Genomic DNA, 24,977 nt, shown 5'->3' with positions numbered 1-24,977 from the left:
TTGGGAGGTCAAGGCGGGTGGATCACAAGGTCAGGAGATCAAGACCATCGTGGCTAACACAGTGAAACCCCGTCTCTACTAAAAATACAAAAAATTAGCCGGGAGTGCCGGCGGGCGCCTGTAGTCCCACTTACTCGGGAGGCTGAGGCAGCAGAATGCCGTGAACCCGGGAGGCGGAGCTTGCAATGAGCCAAGATCACTGCACTCCAGCCTGCAAGACAGCGAGACTCCGTCTCAAAAAAAAAAAGTATTCTTCCCAGATAGCTGCCTAAATTGACTAAAGTCCAAAGGAAATCAACAACAGCAATACAGATTAGCCAGATGACTACAGATTTCTCCCTCTGTTAGGAAGTGAAAATCCATTCTTTCCGTACTTGGGGGTAGGGGGTGAAAATACAGAAGGGTGAGGAATCCTGGAAAAGTTACCAGACAAGACAATAAAAACTTCAGGGTAAACCTAAGCGCTACAGGAATTCCTGGGGAAAAGATAGGACTAAAAATGGGCCCAGTAGGAGAAGGCTTTAAAAAGTGGGTTTGAGGCCAGGCGCGGGGGCTCACGCCTGTAATCCCAGCACTTTGGGAAGCCGAGGTGGGTGGATCATGAGGTCAGGAGTTTGAGACTAGCCTGGCCAAGATGGTGAAACCCCATTTCTTTTTTTTTTTTTTTTTTTTTTTTTTTTTGAGACGGAGTCTCGCTCTGTCGCCCAGGCTGGAGTGCAGTGGCCGGATCTCAGCTCACTGCAAGCTCTGCCTACCGGGTTTACGCCATTCTCCTGCCTCAGCCTCCTGAGTAGCTGGGACTACAGGCGCCCGCCACCTCGCCCGGCTAGTTTTTTGTATTTTTAGTAGAGACGGGGTTTCACCATGTTAGCCAGGATGGTCTCGATCTCCTGACCTTGTGATCCGCCTGTCTCGGCCTCCCAAAGTGGTGGGATTACAGGCTTGAGCCACCGCGCCCGGCCTCCCATTTCTACTAAAAACACAAAAATTACCCAGGCATGGTGGCATGCGCCTGTAATCCCAGCTACTCGGGAGGCAGAGACACGAGAATCGCTTAAACCCAGGAGGCAGAGGTTGCAGTGACAGTGAGCTAAGATAGCGCCACTGCATTCCAGTCTGGGCCAACAAGAGCGAAACTCCATCTTAAAAAAAAAAAAAAAGTGAGTTTGAGATGGGCCTTGAAGATAAATGGGACTTGAGCCAAAGAAAGATGTGTTGAGGCCAGGCACGGTGGCTCACGCCTGTAATCGTAGCAAGTTGGGAAGTCAAGAGATTAAGACCATCCTGGCCAACATGGTGGAAACCCCGTCTCTACTAAAAATACAAAAAATTAGCTGGGCGTGGTGGCATGCACCTGCAGTCCCGGCTACTGGGGAGGCTGAGGCAGGAATTGCTTGAACCCAGCAGGCAGAGGCTGCAGTGAGCCAAGATCGTGCCACTGCACTCCAGCCTGGCAACAGCGCGAGACTCCATTTCAAAAAAGCAAAGAAAGATGTGTTGAGCTGGGCATGGTGGCATGCACCTGTAATTCCTGTAGTTCCAATTACCCAAAAGGCTAAGGCAGGAGACTACCCTGAGCCCAGGAGCTCAAGGCTTCAGTGAGCTATGATCGCACACTACACTCTAGTCCAGGAGACAGAGTGAGGCCTCCATCTCTAAAAAGAAAAAAGAGAAAGGTGTGTTATCCTTCTTTGGGATATAGGCAACACACAAAAATAATTTTTAATTGTTCATGTATCAAAAGTAACAATGGTTCTCAACCAGGGGTGATTTTGTATCCTTGGGGACATTGGCAATGCCTGGAGACATTTTTGTCACAAGAGGAAGAGTGCAAGTTGCATCTAATGGGTAGAAGCCAGATATGCTGTTAAACATAGGAAAGTCCCCACAACAAGCAACTGCCAAGCACCAAAACATCAGTAGTGCAATGGTTTAAAAACCATTTGCGCAGTGGCTCACGCCTGTAATCCCAGCAGTTTGGGAGGCTGAGGCAGGCGGATCGCCTGAGGTCAGGAGTTCGAGACCAGCCTAACCAACATGGAGAAACCCTGTCTCTACTAAAAATACAAAATTAGCCGGGTGTGTGGCCCATGTCTGTAATCCCAGCTACTTGGGAGGCTGAGGCAGGAGAACTGCTTGAACCTGGGAGGTAGAGGTTGCGAAGAGCCGAGCTTGTGCCATTGCACTCCAGCCTGGGCAACAAGAGCAAAACTCCATCTCAAAAAAAAAAAAAAAAACCATTTGCTAGTGCCCACAGAAATTCTAGCATAAGTTCAACAATAGACATGTACAATAATGTTCATTACCGCATTTTTGTAACAGTTAAAAACTGAAAACTCAAAAGTCAATCTACAAGAGAATAAGTAAATGAATCACAATATATTCACCTGATGGAACTACACAGCAGTGAAAATTAACAAATCATAGCTACTCCCAGAAATATGGATGAATCACCAAGCGCAATGGCTCACGCCTGTAATCCCAGCACTTTGGGAGGCCAGACAGGCTGATTACTTGAGGTCAGGAGTTCGAGACCAGCCTGGCCAACATGGTGAAACCCCATCTCTACTAAAAATACAAAAATTAGGTGGGTGTAGTGGCACATGCCTGCAATCCCAGCTACTCCGGACACTGAGACAGGAGAACTGCTTGAGTCTGGGAGGCGGAGGTTGCAGTAAGCCGAGACTGTGCCACTGCACTTGCACTCCGGCCTCGGCAACAGAGCAAGACTCCATCTCAAAAAAAGAAAATAAATATGGATGAATCTCAGAAAGTCTTGAACTAACCAAAGCGTAAGTCCACTTTCACGAATCTAAAAAATAAAATTTAATCTACTCTTTAAGGATAAATGCATAAAAAATCCATTTTTTTAAAGCAAGGGCATATGGAACACAAAAATCAGGACACAGTTGCCAAGGAGAGAAGGTGGATGAGGTAGAAGAGAAACACACAGTGTTATCTGGGTGAATTCATAGAACTATATTATGTCTTTTGCATGCTCCAAGTTCATATAAAACCTTTTTTAAAGATGAAACAATCAATATAGGTAACATATTTATATAAATATCACCAAGAAAATGTTTTTAATTTTTTTTTTAAACAGTTTCACCCTGTCACCCAGGCTGGAGTGCAGTGGCACAGTCTCAGCTCACTGCAATCTCCCCCTCCCAGGTTCAAGTGATTCTCCTGCCTCAGCCTCCCAAGTAGCTGGGATTACAGGTGTGTACCACCACACCTGGCTAATTTTTGTATTTTTAGTAGAGAAGGGGTCTTGCCATGTTGCCCAGCCTGATCTCAAACTTCTGGGCTCAAGCAATCCGCCCACCTCGGCCTCCCAAAGTGCTGGGATTACAGGTATGAGCCACTGCGCCCTGCCTAAAACTATTCTTTAAGAAATCCTTCTGTATGTCAAGCAATTACTCTAAGTTTTTTAATTTGACAATTCCATATGTTTGTATATTACCTAAAGGAAGACAAACTTGCATGCCCAGTGAAGGACTGTGAACCCCAACAGAGGACTATAAACTGTTTCTTCATTGTATTTTGTTACATTACTTTAATGTAAATGTCTAGAGTGGCCAGGCACGGTGGCTCACACCTGTAATCCCAGCACTTTGGGAAGTGGAGGCAGGTGGATCACTTGAGGTCAGGAGTTCGAAACCAGCCTGACCAATATGGTGAAACCCCGTCTCTACTCAAAGTACAAAAATTAACCAGATGTAGTGGCATGCGCCTGTAGTCCCAGCTACTCAGGAGGCGAGACAGGAGAATTGCTTGAACTCAGGAGGCAGAGTTTGCAGTGAGCCAATATTGTGCCACTCTCACTCCAGCCTGGGCGACAGAGCAAGACTCCGTCTCAAAAATAAACAAATAAATAATAAAAATAAATAAAACAAATGCCTAGGGTTTGGTTATGCATTTGTATCCAAGACCTTAAAAAGGAAATAACTTGCCTAGGTCTCTTCCCCCAATCTTACTCTATTACACAACCAGTAACACATCTACGAATACCTATACATTTTCTTTTTTTTTTTTTTTTGAGACAGAGTCTCACTCTGTCACCCAGGCTGGAGTGCCATGGTGCAGTCTTGGCTTACTGCAACCTCCGTCTGGGTTCGAGCAATTCTCCTGTCTCAGCGACCTGAGTAGCTGGAATTATAAGCATGCGCTATGACATCCAGCTAATTTTTGTTTTAGTCGAAACAAGATTTCACCATGTTGACCAGGCTGGTCTCAAACTCCTGGCCTAAGTGATCCACCCATCTCAGCCTCCTGAAGTGCTGGGATTATAGGCATGAGCCACCACACCTGGCCTATGAATACCTATACAGATAAAACTGACAGATTAAATGGACAATCAAGTGTAGCTCATTTGGTAAAATACCTTTAACTTCTAATTAATCATAAACTATAATATTGACGACGACATTGGCATTTAATAAATTTGTCTAAAGTATCTGCTTCTGTTTTTTTAAAAATGGTAATTTATGGTAGCATTTGCACACTGTGGCTGGGCACAGCTTGTAATTCCAGCACAATGGGAGGCTGAGGCAGGAGGATCGCTTAAGCTCAGGAGTTCGAGACGAGGCTGGGCAATATAGGGAGACTCTGTCTCTCCAAAAAAATTAAAAAATTAGCCAGCCATGGTAGTGTGCACCTGTAATCCCAGTTACTCAGGAGGCTGAGGCAGGAGGATCACTGGAGTCTGGGAGGTCGAGGCTGCAGTGTGCCATGATCTCAACACTCCACTCTAGCCTGAGTGACAGAGTGAGACTTTGTCAAAAAAAAAAAGAAAAAGAAAAGCCAGGCACTGTGGCTCACACCTGTAATCCTAGCACTTCGGGAGGCCCAGATGGGTGGATCACCTGCAGTCAAGAGTTTGGGACCGGCCTGGCCAACATGGTGAAATCTTTCTCTACTAAAAATACAAAAATTAGCCAGGCATGGGGGGGTGGCACGCACCTGGAATCCCAGCTACTCAGGAGGCTGAGGCAGGAGAACTGCTTGAACCCAGGGGGCAGAGGTTGTAGTGAGCTGAGATGGCGCCACTTCACTCCAGCATAGGTAAAGAATGAAACTTCGTCTCAAAAAAGAAAAAGAAAAAAATTGAAAGAAAATAATTTGTGCCAGGTGCGGTGGCTCACGCCTGTAATCCCAGCACTTTGGGAGGCCGAGGCGGGCGGATCACGAGGTCAGGAGATCGAGATCATCCTGGCTAACAGGATGTAGTAGAAACCCGGTCTCTACTAAAAATACAAAAAAAAAAAAATTGCCGGGCATGGTGGCGGGCGCCTGTAGTCCCAGCTACTCGGGACGCTGAGGCAGGAGAATAGCGAGAACCTGGGAGGCAGAGCTTGCAGTGAGCCGAGATCATGCCACTGCACTCAGCCTGGGTGACAGAGTGAGATTCTGTTTCAAAAAAAAAAAAAAAAAGGAAAATTATTTGTATATTATGCACCCTACCAATATCTTTTGATATGGTAGCAAATCTCGACATAAATATGCCATTAATGGCTGTGGGGGAGGGGACAAGAAAATTTACAAACAACAATAATTCTAAATAAGAAATCTGTGGCCAGGCACAGTGGCTCATGCCTGTAATCCCAGCACTTTGGGAGGCCGAGGCAGGTGGATCACGAGCTCAGGAGATCGAGACCATCCTGGCTAACGCGGTGAAATCCCATCTCTGCTAAAAATACAAAAAGTTAGTCGGGCATGGTGGGGGCGCCTGTAGTCCCAGCTACTCAGGAGGCTGAGGCAGGAGAATGGCATGAACCCAGGAGGTGGAGCTTGCAGTGAGCCGAGATCGTGCCACTGCACTCCAGCCTGGGCGACAGAGCGAGACTCCATCTCAAAAAAAAAGAAAAAAGTTACAAAGATTGTTAAAATCACTTTTTAAAACTTGCAAACCTAACACTGTATCTGATATGAGATGTGATCCTTATGAAAAGTTAAAAAAAGAAAAATTCTGAACAGTTGTCAGTAAATTTGTGCTTTAAAAAACTGAATTAAAGGCCGGGCGCAGTGGCTCACGCCTGTAATCCCAGCACTTTGGGAGGCCGAGGCGAGTGGATCACCTGAGGTCGGGAGTTCGAGACCAGCCTGACCAACATGGAGAAACCTCATTTCTACTAAAAATACAAAATTAGCTGGGCCTGGTGGCACATGCCTATAATCCCAGCCACTAGGGAGGCTGAGGCAGGAGAATTGCTTGAACCTGGGAGGCAGAGGTTGTGGTGAGCCGAGATCGTGCCATTGCACTCCAGCCTAGGCAACAACAGTGAAACTCCGCCTAAAAAAAAAAAAAAAAAACCTAAACTAAATTAATTCTCACTTCTAGAAAAATTACAAAACTACGCCAAAATTTGGGTCCAGACAGGACCAAATATCTACGTAATCAATGCCAACAAATATTTCTGCTTGAACAGATAAAGAGACTGTTCTGGCTGGGCAAAGTGGCTCACGCCTATAATCCCAGCACTTTGGGAGGCCGAGGTGGGTGGATCACCTAAGCTCAGAAGTTCAAGACCAGCCTGGCCGGCTGGGAACAGTGGCTCATGCCTGTAATCCCAACACTTTGGGAGGCCGAGACGGATGGATCACTTGAGGTCGGGCATTCAAGACCAGCCTGACCAACATGGAGAAACCCCATCTCTACTAAAAATACAAAATTAACCAGGCATGGTGGTGCATGCCTGTCATCCCAGCTACTTGGGAGGATGAGGCAGGAGAATCGCTTGAACCTGGGAGGCAGAGGTTGTGGTGAGCCGAGATCATGCCATTGCACTCCAGCCTGGGCAACAAGAGCGAGACTCCGTCTCAAAAAAAACACAAACCAGTCTAGCCAACATGGTGAAACCCCGTCTCTACCAAAATACAAAAATTAGCTGGGCGTGGTGGCAGCCACCTGTAATTCCAGCAACTTGAGAGGCTGAGGCAGAATTGCTTGAACCCAGAAGGTTGACGTTACAGTGAGCCGAGATCGCGCCACTGCACTCCAGCCTGGGCAACAGAGTAAGACTCTGTATCGAAAGAAAGAAAAAAGAAAAACAGACTGTTCTATGAATATTAATTTAGAAACCTAACTCATTCATTTTCTAAATCCTTATTTTTATGTAACTGAATTGATAAAGACAAAAGGCAGCCAAACAAAGCCATTCCAACAGTTTCCAAAATTTGCATTCCACAGGATTGTGAGTTCACACTAAAAGCCTGCTGGGCTTGCACTGTCTCCCTCATGGTGGCTGAAATGGGGAGAGGCTTCCCAACACCTGCAAAGGCTACCTGAGTCTCCCAGGTAGGTCACAACCCCTTGGGCCTGCTGTGGCTTCCTGGCAACTACCTCCCAGGTCACCCACTGAGGCCCTCCAGCACTCAGCCTGGGCAGCAAGCCCCTCACCAACTAGCACACTGCACTGCCTCTGCACCCACCTGTTGCCTGGACCATTGCTTTCCAGCAATTCTATATTGTGACTTTTATGAGATTACCCAGTCTCTTTAGTCCCATCAGAAGGACTCAGGGGAGGCCACATAAACTACTCATTCTTAGTTTAAAACATAAAAACTAAGCCTTAAAATTGAAATACTGGGCCGGGCGCGGTGGCTCAAGCCTGTAATCCCAGCACTTTGGGAGGCCGAGACGGGCGGATCACGAGGTCAGGAGTTCGAGACCATCCTGGCTAACACGGTGAAACCCCGTCTCTACTAAAAAATACAAAAAACTAGCCGGGTGAGGTGGCGGGCGCCTGTAGTCCCGGCTACTCGGGAGGCTGAGGCAGGAGAATGGCGTAAAAACCCGGGAGGCAGAGCTTGCAGTGAGCTGAGATCCGGCCACTGCACTCAAGCCTGGGCGACACAGCGAGATTCCGTCTCAAAAAAAAAAAAAAAAAAAAATTGAAATACTGGCCGGGCGCGGTGACTGACGCCTGTAATCCCAGCACTTTGGGAGGCCAAGGTGAGTGGATCACCTGAGGTCGTGAGTTCGAGACCAGGCCTGACCAACATGGAGAAACCCCGTCTCTACTAAAAACACAAAATTAGCTGGCCGTGATGGCACATGCCTGTAAACCCAACCACTCAGAAGGTTGAGGCAGGAAATCGCTTGAACCCAGGAGGCAGAGGTTATGGCACTGAACTCCAGCTTGGGCAACAGAGCGAGACTCTGTCTCAAAAAATAAATAAATAAACAAATTTTAAAAATTGAAATACTCAGAAAACATAATTCAAGACAATTTAATATGCAAACTTTCCAATTATTCCTAAAGATTCACAATCAGGCCAGGTGCAATGGCTCACGCCTGTAATCCTAGCACTTTGGGAGGGGGAGGCCGAGGCAAGAGGATCACCTGAGCTCAGGAGTTTGAGACCAGCCTGGGCAACTTTGAGAGACCTCATCTCTTAAAAAGGAAAAAAAAAAAAAGATTCATGGCTGGGCACAGTGGCTCACACCTGTAATTCCAGTACTTTGGGAGGCTGAGGCGGGTGGATCACAAGGTCAGGAGGATTGAGACCAGCCTGGCCAAGATGGTGAAAACCCGTCTCTACTAAAAATACAAAAATTAGCTGGAAGTGGTGGCACGCACCTGTAGTCCCAGCTACTCTGGAGGCTGAGGCAGAAGAATTGCTTGAACCAGGGAGGCAGAGGTTGCGGTGAGCCGAGATCGCGAGATTCCGTCTCAAAAAAAAAAAAAAAAAAAATTCAAAATCTCAAAAACCATATATGATATCGTCTATACTGAAAAAAAAAGAGGTTGAAAAACATCAAACAAAATAATCTGACCATCCTTGCTTTTTTCATTATTAATGAATGCAAGAAATACTATTTTAGAGAATTATGGCAATTTGCACAATTTTTGTTAACTATGTGTCAAAAAAAACAAACCTGAGGGAAATGAATTTGACATATGCCATATGCAATCTGTGACACTGAAACTTGCAAAAGTATTTGTTGATCATGTATTCCTTCAATCCTGATACCAATACACAGCTTCCTTGACATGAAAATACATCTAAATGTATTTTCAATATCTACAAAATGAAATAGGAAACCATAAATCCAAACTGATAAGTTGACAGTTTGACAAGTTTAATTTCCCCAGAGTCTCAAATATTTAACGAACTTATAGTAAAATTAAATACAATCATGATACAAGCACAAAGTAAAGTCATAGTCTGTTACCCAACATTTTTCCTTGATTTACAACACATGGGGATTTTTTTTGGTAGTTTTTTTTTTTTTTCTTTTTGAGACAGAATTTCACTCTTGTTGCCCAGGCTGCAGTGCAATGGCACGATCTCAGTTCACTGCAACCTCCGCCTCCCAGGTTCAAGCAATTCTCCTGCCTCAGCCTCCCAAGTAGCTGGGGTAACAGGCATGCACCACTATGCCCGGTTAATTTTTGTATTAGTAGTAGAGACAGGGTTTCGTCATGTCGGCCAGGCTGGTCTCAAACTCCTGACCTCAGGTGATCCACCCGCCTCAGCCTCCCAAAGTGTTGTGATTATAGGCATGAGCCACCAGGCCTGGCCTAACACATGGTTTTAATAAATACATGACCAAACCCTTACTAATGTTCACAAAAATAAATTCTATCTAGACTACATTTTGTCTAATTCATAATTTTTCTTTGTTGTTAAATAGCAAAACAAATGTCTCCACTGACCCTTTCTCCATGTGCTTGCTCTTGGAGCTGAAGGAGGCACTGTCCATCTACACAAACTCCTTCAGTAGCATAACACTGAGAGCTATCCTCATTGACAACTCGAGTACTGACATCTTATTTTTTTTTTTTTTCTTTTTTTTTTTTTTTTTTTTTTTTTTTTTTTGAGACGGAGTCTCGCTCTGTCACCCAGGCTGGGGTGCGGTGGCCGGATCTCAGCTCACTGCAAGCTCCGCCTCCCGGGTTCACGCCATTCTCCTGCCTCAGCCTCCCGAGTAGCTGGGACTACAGGCGCCCGCCACCTCGCCCGGCTAGTTTTTTGTATTTTTTAGTAGAGACGGGGTTTCACCGTGTTAGCCAGGATGGTCTCGATCTCCTGACTTCGTGATCCGCCCGTCTCGGCCTCCCAAAGTGCTGGGATTACAGGCGTGAGCCACCGCGCCCGGCCTGACATCTTATTAAAAAGAACCTTCTTATTTAAAAAGTCTTGCATTTGCTTGGTTCTTTACTGTGCTTTAACATATATTACTTCATTTTCATTCTTAAAAGTTCTCTATGATGTTAGCAGGCTGTGATTATTCCCATCTGAGAAATGATGAAACCAAGGCTCAGAAATGGAAATAAATTTTCTAAGGTCAAACAGCAAATAAGTGCAATGAACTGACTGCAAGTTTTGTATCCCGGACCCAGATCCCAAATATAACTGACCTCTTTGCTAGGCTCTCCAGCTGCCAAAAAAAGAAAAGAGAAGAAAAAAAGAAAAAAGTTCACACCAAGGCCCACTAAACAAGAAACAAATCTTCTCTCCACTAGGTAAAGAATTCTGATCAATTTTTCAGAAATGTATGACATGTTATTTAAGATGTTCCAGAATGTGTGGAAAAAAAAAATAGCAAGCTTAGAAATCCTTTCTTAAGAAGCCTAAAATGAGTAACAAAACTTAAAAACGACCCAAGAAAACTGCAAACCAGCTTCATTTAAGAGTATTGATGAAAATTTCCTTTTTAAAATGAACAAACTCCAGGCCAGGTGCAGTGGCTCACGCCTGTAATTCCAGCACTTTGGGAGGCCGAGGTAGGTAGATCAAGTGAGGTAAGGAGTTCGAGACCAGCCTGGTCAACAGGGTGAAACCCCACCTCTACTAAAAATACAAAAATTACCCAGACGTGGTGGCGGGCACCTGTAGTCCCAGCTACTCGGGAGGTTGAGGCAGTAGAATTGCTTGAACCCGGGAGGCGGAGGTTGCAGCGAGCCGAGATTGCACTCCAGCCCGGGCAACAGAGAGAAACTCCATCTTTAAAAAAAAAAAGAAAGAAAAACAAAAAGTGCCAAGATCATGAAAATCAAGACCATGAAGATCAAGGAAAAATAAAATCAAGATCATGAAAATCCTTCTCAAATCCATATTTGAGATTGAAGGATGCTTAAAAGAACTAAAACAAGAATATACATTGCACAATTCTGCACTGGATAGTTTTGCTACCAAGAACATTAATTACTATAACAAACAGTGAAATACGAAGAATCTAAAAATTAGATGACAGTAATATATCAGTGTTAATTTCCTGATTTTGATAGATATACCGCAGTTACAGAGAAAAATGTAGGAAATACACATTGAGTTATTGAGGAGTGAGGGAGCATGAAGACAACCATTTGTGTAAAAAAAAATTTAAACATAAACATAAATTTATTAGAATATCTCTAAAATTCCCTAAAAGAAACCTTAACAGGGGTTTACCGGAAGAAGGGAACTAGCTGTCTAAAGGCTAAAAGTGAGAACCACGTACATTTTACCCTTTCATACCTTCTGAATTTTATATCTTGTTATACACCTTGTACTGCCTATTTGAAAATAATAAAAGAAATATTATATGTGTATACATAATACAAATTTAGAAAAATACATAAAAATTATCAAAAAAGGAAAATTAATTTACCTATCTCAGGGCCAGATTCTTCCTGCTAACGAAAGCTGCCTGAATATTATAGACTGAGAGGTATCACTTTACGTGCCCAAATTTTAGGGAAAGATTCCTTTTTGAAAGTTAAATAGATGGCCGGGCACAGCAGCTCACGCCTATAATCCCAGCACTTTGGAAGGCTGAGGCGGACAGGTCATCTGAGGTCAGGAGTTCAAGACCAGCCTGGACCACATGGCAAAACCCCATTTCTACTAAAAACGGCAAAACCCCATCTCTACTAAAAATACAAAAATTAGCAAGGCATGGTGGCAGGCGCCTGTAGTCCCAGCTACTCAGGAGGCTGAGGCAGAAAAATCGCTTGAACCCGGGAGGCAGAGGTTGCAGTGAGCCGAGATCATGCCACTGCACTCCAGCCTGGGTGACAGAGCAAGACACCGTCTCAAAAAAAAAAAAAAAAAAGAAAGAAAAAAAGAAAGAAAGTTAAATAAACTACCCGCCTACCTGCAAAAAAAAAAAAAAAAAAAAAAAAAACACTTCAGTTCACCCATTCAAAGGGATGCCTGCGACCATTCAAAGTATCTGATGGACTCTCAAAACAGAACAGAATCAACAATATACTAATGATCAGACAAAGCATGTCCTCGGGACTGGAATTTAAACAAACATCTAGTACAAAAACGAATGAAAAGATGGAGGAAAAAAGGGAGCCAAATGAAGGAATGTATCTGCTTCTTTAACCTTGCTCAACAAGAGAAAGCGCACTGGCAGAGAAGAATGTTCTTATAAGCAGAGGTGAATGCTCAAGGGTCAGGGAAACCCAGCAGGTTAAAAAAAAAAAAAAAAAAAAAAAAATCCTGTTCAACACTACCCATCAGCTGGGGCCCACCTGTCACCAAACAATGTGTGATCATTTACATGCTTTCCCAGGGACCAAGACTTTCTAGAAAGAGCCCTAATGAGCAGACACAGCACTTCGGATCCAGGTTCTAGTTCTTCTTGCCAGTTTAACTAGGGAACGACGCTGAAGACATTAGTCTTCCAGTGCCTGACACTCTCGGTCAACTGGAAAAGTTCTTATTTCTAAATGTGCAATGCTAAAAGTGGGAGCAGGACTATGAACTCCCATAAAATGTCCCACAAAGAGACCCTCACCAAAGGGGGCCAACTGTCCTAACTCTGACAGTTCTAATTTCAAAAGTTTTCCCGTTCTTTCCCAGTAAACAGCAAATCAATACTTAAAATGATAGCTTTTTGTATGATTATCATATATAAGTTGAGCATCTCCAATCCAAAAATCCGAAATACTCCAAAATCTGAAAGTTTTGAGGGCAAACATGACACTCAAAGTAAATGCTCATTTCAGATTTTAAATTCTCAGATTACAGATGCTCAACTGTAAATATAACGCAAATATTCCCAAATCTGAAAAAAATCCAAAATTCATGTATTTCAGATAAGGAATACTCAATCTACAGAATATATTTTCATATATTTTAAAATATTTACTTTGCCAGACACAGTGGCTCATGCCTATAATCCCAGCACTTTGGGAGGCTGAGGTGGGTGGATTACCAAGGTCAGGAGTTCATGACTAGCCTGGCCAACATGGTGAAACCCCATCTCTACTAAAAGTACAAAAATTAGCCTGGTGTGGTGGCGCACCCCTGTAGTACCAGCTACTCGGGAGACTGAGGCAGGGGAATAACTTGAACCCAGGAGGTGAAGGTTGCAGTGAGCCAAGATCATGCCACTGCACTCCAGCCTCAGTGACAGAGCAAGACTCCATCCCCCCGAAAAAAAAAAAAAAAGAAAATAGAGTACAGCACAGGTGGTAAAGTTTTGTGAAACTTTTGTTTCAATTTTATATACTTGTGTGTGTTGGGTCATGATGGGTAAGATGTATTTCCCAATGTGTGTCCTGGTTTTACAGTTTCTATTGTTGCATATATGTAAAAGTCATTAATTTGTGCAACAAATGTTTGTTGAGCACCTATACTATAGTGCTGGTGAGGCAACAGTGTGCTATACAGAAGTAATAGAAGGGAATAAAAATACTTAGTCTCTGCCCTTGTGGAATCTTTACAGGGTAGAAACAATCAAATAATCACATAAATACACGATTATAAACCACTAAGTGTTAGGGAAAAATACAGGGAATTAAGATAGATCATCATTAGGGAAGCTGATTTAATCGGAGAAGAGAAATGAGTAAACAGGTCAGGTTTCTCTGAAGAAGTACATTCAAGTAGAGCTCAGAAAGATGTATGAAAAGGGGGAAAATGAGAGGAGAAATCAGTCAGGCAAAAAACGGCACATTCAGAAAGTTGTATACAGTTTGAAGAAAAGAAAAGCCAATAAGTAGAGAGAAAATGAAGAACCATCTAGATAAGACTTGGGTGGAGCTTGGGGTAGAAAGAGATATGGCAGGAATTTTAAATATCCTGAGGCCTATGAGAATAATCCAATAGGCATTTTAAAGAACAGGCTGAAAAGAGATTGGAGGGAGGCTGGGAGTGAATGGTAGGATACCAGTATTATTCCTGAAGCAAAAGTGACAAGGTGTAAGTGATACTTTGGATGTGAGGGCTGAGGAACCATAAAGTGTTGGATAACTCATAATGAAATGAGTGAGCAATGAAATGAGATGAGATGCATGAGAAATCCCAGAGAAGCAGAGCTGAGAGGAAAGATCAGAGTTCCATTTGTTATAGTTAACAAGTAGAGATGCCAAATTAATACCTGGAACTGGATGGAGATATAAAAAAAGAAGTCATTAGCACAAACGCTTTGATGACTCATCATTCTGTTCCTTAAACATCCACCCATAGTAATATACAATATAAAACCAGAAGAATTCAGAATAAATTTGAGACTTTATGCAGTAGCGGCTCATAAATACCATAGCAGCTGAAATACCATGTGTATCTGAACAGTATACCGTGCAACAGTATAACTAAACATTCATACTCTTAAAATAACCCATTTCTATGAAATCATAGGGAATCTAGCCTATTGTGTTCACTGCTGTCCACATCTGACACAGTGTATGGCACATGGTACAAGTTAATCTACTGAAGAATTGTATCCACTACTATGCAGAATAAACCACCCATCAAAAATAAAACAAACAGTGCAAATAATGAGCAACGGTGCAAGGGGAATCTTTGTACTATGAAACATACAAATCAACCAATTAGGACATTTTTCAAGGAAAAAGGGAAAACAGTTATTTAGCACTTAGTGCTCATACCCTAATAGTCTATATTCTGTTCTATGCTACATATATCTAATGCTATATTCTGTTCTCTAAGAATTAGCTGAATTTCAGCATCAGAAATTCCAACTGGGTAGCCTATTGTAAGTACTCCTACCATTCTCTAGAAGTCTCTGAGTAATACGAGAAATAGCTAAAATGTAATAAAAGCTTGATGCTGAAACTATAACAAAATCTCATCTAAGTTATTAAAACAAAACAAAAACTGTTAAAAGTGCATTATGGCCGGGAGCAGTGGCTCATGCCTGCAATCCCAGCACTTTGGGAGGCCGAGGTGGGCAGATCACCCGAGGTCGGGAGTTCGAGACCAGCCTGACCAACATGGAGAAACTGCCGTCTCTACTACAAATAAAAAATTAGCCGGGCATGGTGGCACATGCCTGTAAGCCCAGCTACACAGGAGGCTGAGGCAGGAGAACTGCTTGAAACTCGGAGGCGGAGGTTGCGGTGAGCCAAGATCACTACATTTGCACTCCAGCCTGGGCAACAAGAGGGAAACTCCATATCCAAAAAAAAAAAAAAAGTGAATTCTCCAATGTGAAAATGGCAACAATGATTATTTTTCTTTTTCCTCTATCTTCTCCTGTTTCCCAGCTTTTCTAACAAACATGAATTTTTATTCACTTACTTGTTCACAAAGGTAACAATAATTCATAAGAGAAAATTTAGAAAATGCTCATAAACACAAAGGAAACAAATTACCCACAATTCCATCACCCAGAAGTTACCAACTACTGTCAATATTTTTGTGGGAACCTTTCTGTGAGCATGCATGAAGGTAGGAAGGGAAGAGAGGTACATAAGTAATGGCATGATTACTTAAGACTATGAAGGAGACTACAGAATGCTGCTATGGCCAGTGTGCAGGATTGAGGGATGACTAACTTGAAGACGTTGACAACTGAGCTGAGCTTCCTGAAGGGTGAGATGGAATCAACCAAAGAAGTGCAACTGGGGTAGTAGCAGTCCAGGCACAGGGAACAACAGCATGGGCAGAGTACCAAGCCCATTCAGGGAACTAGGAAGAAAGATGAGTTTGGTAGGAAGGAGACTGGCTGGGCAGAGTCACACACAGAGCTGATAATTAGGAGTTGTTCCCTAGAGAAAACAGCCTTGAAGCAGGAGCAGGGGGGATAGGCTTCCTTAAAGGAATTATTCTGACTGTTAATATGGGGAAAGGATTAGGCCCAGCAAGTGTGGATTTAGAAGGTCGTAACCCCCGAAGGGTAAGGAGGATGAGGAAGTAGGGAATCTTTAGGGGGTGGGGGAGTAAAAAAGACAATGACCTGGCCGGGTGTGGTGGCTCATGCCTGTAATCCCCCAGTACTTTGGGAGGCTGAGGCAGGTGGATTACCTGAGGTCAGGAATTCGAGAGCAGTCTGGCCAACATGGTGAAACCCTGTCTCTACTAAAAATACAAAAATCAGCTGGGCATGGTGGCGGGCGCCTGTAATTCCAGCTACTTGGGAGGCTGAGGCAGGAGAATGGCTTGAACCCAGGAGGCGGAGGTTGCAGTGAGCCGGAATCACGCAACTGCACTCCAGTCTGGACAACAAGAGCAAGACTCCAGCTTAAAAAAAAAAAAAAAAAAGACAATGACCTAATATTTTAAATTTATATTTTAGGCTCCACAAAATGGTATAGACTTGTAGGGATAAAAAACATACAGTGACTTTATTATATACCTCCTTATTATATACCTCCTAAGAAATTCATATCAGAAATAGAGCTTGCAGGCCAAGCACAGTGGCTCACACCTGTAATCCCAGAACTGTGGGAAGTCAAGGCAAGAGGATCACTTGAGCCCAGAATTTTGAGACTAGCCTGGGCAACACAGTGAGATCCCATCTCTACAAAAAGAATTTTTTTAATTGAAAAAAAAAGAAGGAACAATGAAAACACATGGACACAGGGAGGGGAACATCACACACCGAGGCCTGTTGGGGGGTGGGGCGCTGGGGGAGGGATAGCATTAGAAGAAATACCTAATGTAAATAATGAGTTGATGGGTGCAGCAAACCAACATGGCACATGTATACCTATGTAACAAACCTGCACATTGTGCACATGTACCCTAGAACTTAAAAGTATAATAAAAAAAAAGAAAAATGGCCGGGCATGATGGCTCACGCCTGTAATCCCAGCACTTTGGGAGGCCGAGGCGGGCGGATCACAAGGTCAGGAGATCGAGACCATCCTGGCCAACATGGTGAAACCCTCTCTCTACTAAAAATACATAAAAATTAGTTGGGCGTGGAGGCACATGCCTGTAATCCCAGCTACTGGGGAGGCTGAGGAGGAGCATTGCTCCAGGGAGTTGGAGGATGCAGATTGCAGTAAGCCAAGATCACACCACTGCACTCCAACCTGGGTGAAAGAGGGAGACTCTGTCTCAAAAAAAAAAAAGAAAAAGAAAAAAGAAGAGGTTGGGGGAGAAACATTAAATATTAATATTTAACAAAAGGGAACATAAATTTTTCAGTAGATATTGAGCTTAATCAAAGCACAGAATGTACGTGTCTTATCACTATATCCCTAATAAATATAGAGCAAATAAGTGAATATCAAGGGAATAACCATGAGCAGTATAAAGACTGTGCTAACAGGAAGGGATGATCAGGCCAGGTGCAGTGGCTCACACCTGTAATCCTAGCACTTTGGGAGGCTGAGGCAGGCAGACTGCTTGAGCCCAGGAGTTTGAGACCAGCCTGGGTACCATGGCAAGACCAGAAAAATTAGCCAGGCATGATGGCATGCACCTGTAGTCCCACCTACTTGAGAGGCTGGGGCTGGAGGATTGCCAGAGCACAGGAGGCAAAGAGGTTGCAGTGAGCCGAAACTGTGCCACTGTTGCACTCCAGCCTGGGCATCAGAGTTAGACCCTGTCTCCAAAAAAAAAAAAAAAAGAAGAACAGGATGATCTTAATAATGACATCCAGAGGCCAGGCGCAGAGGTTCACGCCTATAATCCCAGCACTTTGGGAGGCTGACGTGGGCAGATCATCTGAGGTCAGGAGTTCAAGACCAGCCTGGCCAACATGGTAAAACCCTGTCTCTACAAAAACACAAAAATTAGCCAGGCATGATGGCGGGTGCCTGTAATCCCAGCTACTGGGAAGGCTGAGGCAGGAGAATCGCTGGAACCTGGGAGGTGGAGGTTGCAGTGAGCCGAGATCGTGCCATTGGCACAGAGTGAGACTCCATCTCAAAAAAAAAAAAAAAAAAAAAAAAGACATCCAGAAAAAGAAAACACAGCACTAGCCATAGGATAAAGCCTCACTTTAGAGAACTGAAGTTGGTAATGGAGCAGGGAAAGGTCAACAGGATCCTTCAAGGATTGAAAGAGTATTCCCCAAGACTATCGCTCCTTATGCATGCAGTCATTCAACAGAAGATGTTTAACCCACCAATTATAAATATATATACCCAAGAGTAAAGAAAACACATGCCCACACAAAAACTAGTTCACAAATATTCATAGCAGCATTATTCAGCCAAAAGTAGGGATAACACAAATGTCTATTAACTGATGAATAAACAAAATGTGATGTATCCATAATAGAATATTAGCCATTAAAAGGAATGAAGTACTGATACAGGCTGCAACATGAATGAACTTTAAAAAACACTATGCCAAGTGAAAGAAGTCACTCACAAAAGACCAGATAGTGTATGATTCCACATATATAAAATGTCCAGAATAGCCAAATCTGTTGAGACAGACAGCAGATTAGTGGTTGCCTAGGGATAGAAGGGGAGAGAACTGGAGGGAACTAGGCAATGACAGCTAATAGGAACATAGCTTCTTTTGGGGATGATAAAAAAATTTTAAAAATTCATTGTAGTGATGGTTGCACAAGACTATTCATTTACTAAAAGTTATTTTTATTTGTTTATTTATTTATTTGTATTTTTACTTTTTTTGTTTGAGATGGAGTCTCAGTCTGTCACCCAGGCTGGAGTGCAGTGGCGCATCTCGGCTCACTGCAACCTCCGCCTCTCGGGTTCAAGTGATTCTCCTATCTCATCTGGGATTTCAGGCGCCCGCCACCACACCCGGCTAATTTTTGGATTTTTAGTAGAGACAGGGTTTCGCCATTTTGGCCAGGCTGGTCTTGAACTCCTGACCTCAGGTGATCCACCCTCCTCGGCCTCCCAAAGTGTTGGGATTACAGGCACAAGGAGCCACGGCTCCCGGCCTGATTTTCAACTTTAGAAAAGCAACTGACTAAAGTCTGTTAATAAAAAGAAGTAAGACTTCGGTTTAAATTGTACTGCATTACCAAGTTTGTGGGGTACAGTAAAAGCTTACGTGAAAACTCTTCATAACACTGAAATTGGGAGAAAAAGGACCTAAAAACCCGAACAACCGTGTAATCCGTTCCAAAACAAACTATGGGAGGGATGCGCGGAAGCCAGCAAGGTAAGAAAACAAGCGATAATCGCAAAGGAGAGCCGACTGCTTGCTAGTAAAAAATGGATCTTTAAAAATTAAAAACACTAGTTTTCAACCACAGCACTTCGAAATGAGAATATCAGTCACCGTTGCCATAGAAACAGTAAAGCCAAGTTGCCCGGAATTTAAACATTTTTTTAAATACCGCAAACTGAAATGGGTGAAAATAGGGCAAAGTTTAGTGTGAACCTAAGTGGCCGGAACCTACTAGTAACTTTCACCGGGATAAAGGTGACTCTGCTTTTCTAACCTACATTTCCGAACAGTGCTTTATAAATCACCTCTCGAGGTTAGTTTATCAAGTGCAAAAAAAGTTTACCCTGTCTCTTCCGGAAAAAGAAACCTGACAAAACCCCTCCCGGAATCGCCCACAATCAGAGCGAGTCAGCGCAGGCTTGCACCGCGCAGCGAAGAGGGAGCCGAGCATCGAGTCCACGCGGAAAGCATCTGAATCCCGCCTGCTGGCTTTACTGGCAGAGCACGCAGGAAAACCCCAAGCTCCAGCCTGCAGCCCCGGCCTGTGTGGCTCCCTCCTCCACGTCCCCACTGCACGCCACGTTCTGTGCCTGGCAGTCCACGCGCCCTAATCCAACTCGCATTTATTAAGCACCCGCTGTCTACACCGCATCATGGTTCCTCCATGCACTGCAAGAAGAAATGGCCCCATGCCGGGGGAAAGAAACACCAAAAGGACAGCCGCGAGGGCTGAAGATGACCCCGAATGACGGGCTGACTGCCTGCAACGGGTGGTCAAGAGAGGAGCTCCCACCCTCACCCCGCGGGTCGTGACACTCCCAGGGAAGGGAGGGCCCCGAAGGGTGCACCAGGCCCGGCCTTCCTGGAGTCAGCCACAGACCGACTGGGGGCGTTAAGAGGTCCGCATCCCCGGACCGCCCGAGCGCTCCTGTGCCCCAAGGAGGCGACCCCGACTCCGGATCCAGGGAAAACGGCGAGCGCGGGCACCGAACCTCGGTAAGGGTCGGAGCGGGCTGTCACCGGCCCCCGCATCCCTCCCCTGCGGCCGCGGCCGGCCGCTCCCTCCCCAGCGTGACAGTCGCGGCAGTCACGGACGGAGCGTCTCTGCCCCGGCGTCGCCGCTCGCCCGGACGCCAGCACCCCCGTGCCCCACGCGGAGGGGGGCAGTGCCGGGAAGACCTCTCCAGCCCCTCCCCCCGCCCCGTCCTCCGGACTCCGGAAAAGCGGTTACCTGGCGCGCGGGTTGGGGCGAGAGCACGACCCGGTGGAGGAGGAAAAGAAGAAGACAGTGGCCTCCGGCCCAGGGAGATTTGGGAAATTCGGAAGACTTGTTCCGCACTAGGTGACAGCTGTTCGCTGCGCACGCGCACAGGACCCCGGCCGCCCGATCACTGCGCCGCGCCTCACCCTCCCGTCGAGGCGGTGGGTGGGAGGCAGCGGCGAAGGCGCGCGCACCGCCGGCTCTCCCTGCGCGAGGGCGCGCGCGCCGTCACGTGACCGCTGGGGCCAGCACTTGGTGAATCACGTGAGCTTACAAACAGCTTAAAGGTGCCCGGCACGCTCTTGGTTTGGGCTCAACTTCCGCGCTTTGGTTAACTTGGGCTTGCTGGTTCGCATCTTCTTGTCCTTTGGACACAGGCATATCCCATTCTTTCCGGAGGGGGAAGGTACTCGCGTAGAAGGAGAAAACAGGTGCACAGAACCTTGCCCGGAAGCGCCTGCTGGGGTCCCGCAGGGCTGGACCTGATGTAGTCCACGCGCCACACGTCCTCCTGGGCTCCGACGCGCACCTATGGCGGCCTCCGACGCGCGAACGTCAGCGTGGCGTTGCCAGGGGTGGAGCCTCGGAATGTCCTGGAGAGCCTGGCGAGAAAGTCGGGGCTCGCAGCTGTCCGGCAATGACAGCGCTGTGTGCCTGTTCTCCCTTCACCCGGTGGCCGGGACCTCTGAGCCTCCTTCCCACAAAGGGAGATCCCGAATGGTCGAAGAGTATCTGCGTGTCCCAAACCTTTAACAAGTAACTACCGAGCAGGAGCGTTTTGTCAGCCTCTGGAAGCGAAACTGTCCGGTGTTCGAGTCACCCTTCACCGAGCACGTCCCGCCCCGACCCGCCCAAGTGTGCTCTTAAGGAGGCACAGAGGTGACCCAAATAGGAATCCCGGGCTGGCGGTCCCTCAAAAACTAGAGTTGATAACAATTTGGCCTGAACTGAAGTGACTAGAAATGCAGGTGCCTCCAGCGTCTGAGACTTAGATAAGTTAACGTCCTACAACTTGTTGCTTCTCCTCTGTAACTCCGCCTTCTGAGGTGTCAGAAGGAACCAACCAGACCTTAAGCCCCTGTACTGCAGAAGACAGATGGTTGAGCATCAGATGTTTTGCAAAGCTGAATGATTTTTTTTTTTTTTAAACTTCCTGCAGAGCTCCCAGCTGGGTCCCTTGTGGCACTTACTCTAACGTCTTAGCTAAGAAAGATTAGGCATATCTTCACACCAGTGAGCAAAGCTGGGCTGTCTAATATGATGAATTTTCTGTTACATTATACTGATATCAGCTTTTTAAAAATATATCGACACCATTTACCACGCCCTTGAACTCGTTTCTCACTGGGATGAACATTGTGAGGACAGAAGGAATGTGGTTAATTGAGCTAAGGCTAACGGGATAATTGGGTCACCATATTTCTTTAGTTGTTAAAAACAAAGTTCTGCTACCCAAACACACACTTTTTTTTTTTTTTTTTTGAGACGGAGTCTTGCTCTGTCGCCCAAATTGGAGTGCAGTGGCGTGATCTCGGCTCACTGCAACCTCCGCCTGCCGGGTTCAAGAGATTCTCCTGCCTCAGCCTCCCAAGTAGCTGGGATTACAGGAGCCCACAACCACGCCCAGCTAATTTTTGTATTTTCAGGAGAGACAGGGTTTCGACATGTTGGCCAGGTTGGTCACGAACTCCTGACCTCAGGTGATCCGCCCGCCTCGGCTTCCCAAAGTTCTGGGATTACAGGCGTGAGCCACTGCACCCGGCCACACACACTTCTGAACTTGCCTAACGTATACTCAACTGGGAATTTTCCAAATGTGTGCGTGTATTGTCAGGATCCCAGCCATCCTTACAAGTAAATTGGATATGCTCAGATAATAAATATGCAGCCCAACATTTATTTATAACTTATAGTGAGGTAGACACTGTCTTAAGAGCTTCACATGTATTAACTAAATATAATAATTCAATGAATAGATACTGTTAATACCTCATTGTTACAGATGTGGAAACTGAAGCATAGAGATTAATATGCCCACAATCAAACAGCTAGGGTCTTTTGGAAGCCATATGCTATATTATAATAGCAATCTTGTGCACCAAAATAAAAAATCTGGAAACCTGAAATCCATTTTCTTCAGAATTTGCAGATGCACAAATAACATTTCTTTACCATTGTGAATTAGAGTATCACTTTTTTTAACCTGAAGAACTAAAGTGGATATACTAACCTTGCGGACTTCACTGAGCACTTTTTAATTTTAAGGAAGATAAAATGTCAAAACACTTCAAAAGATGGAAAGCACTGTGTGAATCTATTAAGTGCTTCACAGTCTGGAAATTGAAGACAGCCTACTAGAAAATCAACTGGACTCGTGGCACTGAGAGCAGCGTTGTGTCCCTAATGTATCAAAATACCCCCATATTCTGAATTATCATGAAAACATTTTAGCCATATAGTAAATTCTTTATTTAGATTCTATTTTTTAAATCCCAATTGCAATATATTAATGGAAGGCTGTATAAACAATACATAGATTCCCCTTGAAGTTTATATGTAATGGGAACTAATGTCCAGATTATCAGATAACCTTGGAGACAATACTTGTTTTTATTTTATTTTATTTTATTTTTCGAGACAGATTCTTGCTCTGTTGCCCAGGCTGAAGTGCAGTGGCGCCGTCTCAGCTCACTGCAGCTTTGACCTCCCAGGTTCAAGCAATTCTTGTGCCTCATGCCTCATTCTCCTGAGTAGCTGACATTACAGGCATGTGCCATAATGCCCAGCTATTTTTTTTTTTTTTTTTTTTTTTTAATTCAGACAGAGTCTCGCTCTGTCGCCCAGGCTGGAGTGCAATGGCGCGATCTCAGCTCACTGCAACCTCCGCCTCCTGGGTTCAAGTGATTCTCTTGCCTAAGCCTCCCAAGTAGCTGGGACTACAGGCGCGTGCTACCACACCTGACTAATTTTTTGTATTTTTAGTGGAGACAGGGTTTCACTGTGTTAGCCAGGATGGTCTTGATCTCCTGACCTCATGATCCACCCACCTCGGCCTCCCAAAGTCCTGGGATTACAGGCATGAGCCACCATGCCTGGCCTAATTTTTGTATTTTTTGTAGACAGGGTTTCGCCACATTAGCCAGGCTGGTCTCAAACTCCTGAGCTCAAGTGATCCGCTAGCCTCCGCCTCCAAAAGTGCTGAGATTACAGACGTGAGCCACCATGCCTGGCCAATACTTGTAAGTTTCTTGTTTTTTTGGTTTTTTTTGTTTGTTTGTTTGTTTTGAGACGGAGTCTCGCTCTGTCGCCCAGGCTGGAGTGCAGTGGCCGGATCTCAGTTCACTGCAAGCTCCGCCTCCCGGGTTTACGCCATTCTCCTGCCTCAGCCTCCTGTGTGGCTGGGACTACAGGCGCGCGCCACCTCTCCCGGCTAGTTTTTTGTATTTTTTAATAGAGACCGGGTTTCACCGTGTTAGCCAGGATGGTCTTGATCTCCTGACCTCGTGATCCGCCCATCCCGGCCTCCCAAAGTGCTGGGATTACAGGCTTGAGCCACCGCGCCCGGCCAAGTTTCTTAAAATATATATAATGCAACAAATTTATATGCTGCCTTTTTTTTTTTTTTTTTTTTTTTGGACTTTGAGACAGGATCTTGACTCTCGCCCAGACTGGAGTGCAGTGGCACTATCATGGCTCACTGCAGCCTCCACTTCCTAGGATCATGCAATCCTGCCACCTTAGCCTCCCATGCAGCTGGGACTACAAGCACACACCACCACACCTGGCTAATGTTTTTATTTTTTTCGTAGAGGCTAGTCTCAAACTCCTGGGCTCAAGTGATCCTCCCGCCTCCCAAAGTGGTGAGAATACAGGTGTGAGCCACTGCCCTGGCTGCAAATTGATATACTTCTAAATAATAGTCTAATTTTGAATCTATTGAAGTACACTACACTTTTTACAAATATAAATAATCAAGCTGGGCGCGGTGGCTCATGCCTCTAATCTCAGCATGTTGGGAGGCCAAGGCAGGTAGATCACCTAAGGTCAGGAGTTCAAGACCAGCCTGGATAACATGGTAAAACCCTGTCTCTACTAAAAATACAAAAATTAACTGGGCATGGTGGCGGGTGCCTGTAATCCCAGCTACTCAGGAGGCTGAGGCATGAGAATCGCTTGAATCTGGGAGGCAGAGGTTGCAGTGAGCCAAGATAACACCACTGCACTCTAGCATGGATGACAAGAGCAAAACTCCATCTCAGAAAAAAAAGAAAGAAAGAAAGAAAGAAAAAGAAAGAAAGAAAGAAAGAAAGAAAGAAAGAAAGAAAGAAAGAAAGAAAGAAAGAAAGAAAGAGAAAGAAAAGAAGACATACAAAGAATTGAATGAGGCTGGGTGCGGTGGCTCATGCCTGTAATCCCAGCACTTTGG

The 24,977-nt window shown here is 45.0% G+C and overlaps 1 protein-coding gene across 4 annotated transcripts in view; it reads right to left on the bottom strand.

Moving 5' to 3' along the window:
• LOC105489137 (lysine demethylase 4C) overlaps nucleotides 1-20,651 on the bottom strand; it is a 416,176-nt gene extending 395,525 nt beyond the window's left edge. For all 4 annotated transcript variants that reach the window (XR_011612551.1, XR_011612550.1, XM_071077763.1 and 1 more), the window contains exon 1: nucleotides 20,522-20,651. The gene's annotated coding sequence lies outside the window, so the exon portion shown is untranslated. The remainder of the gene's footprint in view (nucleotides 1-20,521) is intronic.
• Nucleotides 20,652-24,977: the final 4,326 nt, after the last annotated feature.

The sequence above is a fragment of the Macaca nemestrina genome, chromosome 14 (genome assembly GCF_043159975.1).
Source record: "Macaca nemestrina isolate mMacNem1 chromosome 14, mMacNem.hap1, whole genome shotgun sequence".
Taxonomy (NCBI): Eukaryota; Metazoa; Chordata; class Mammalia; order Primates; family Cercopithecidae; genus Macaca; species Macaca nemestrina.
This window is presented reverse-complemented; position numbering and strand designations above follow the sequence as displayed.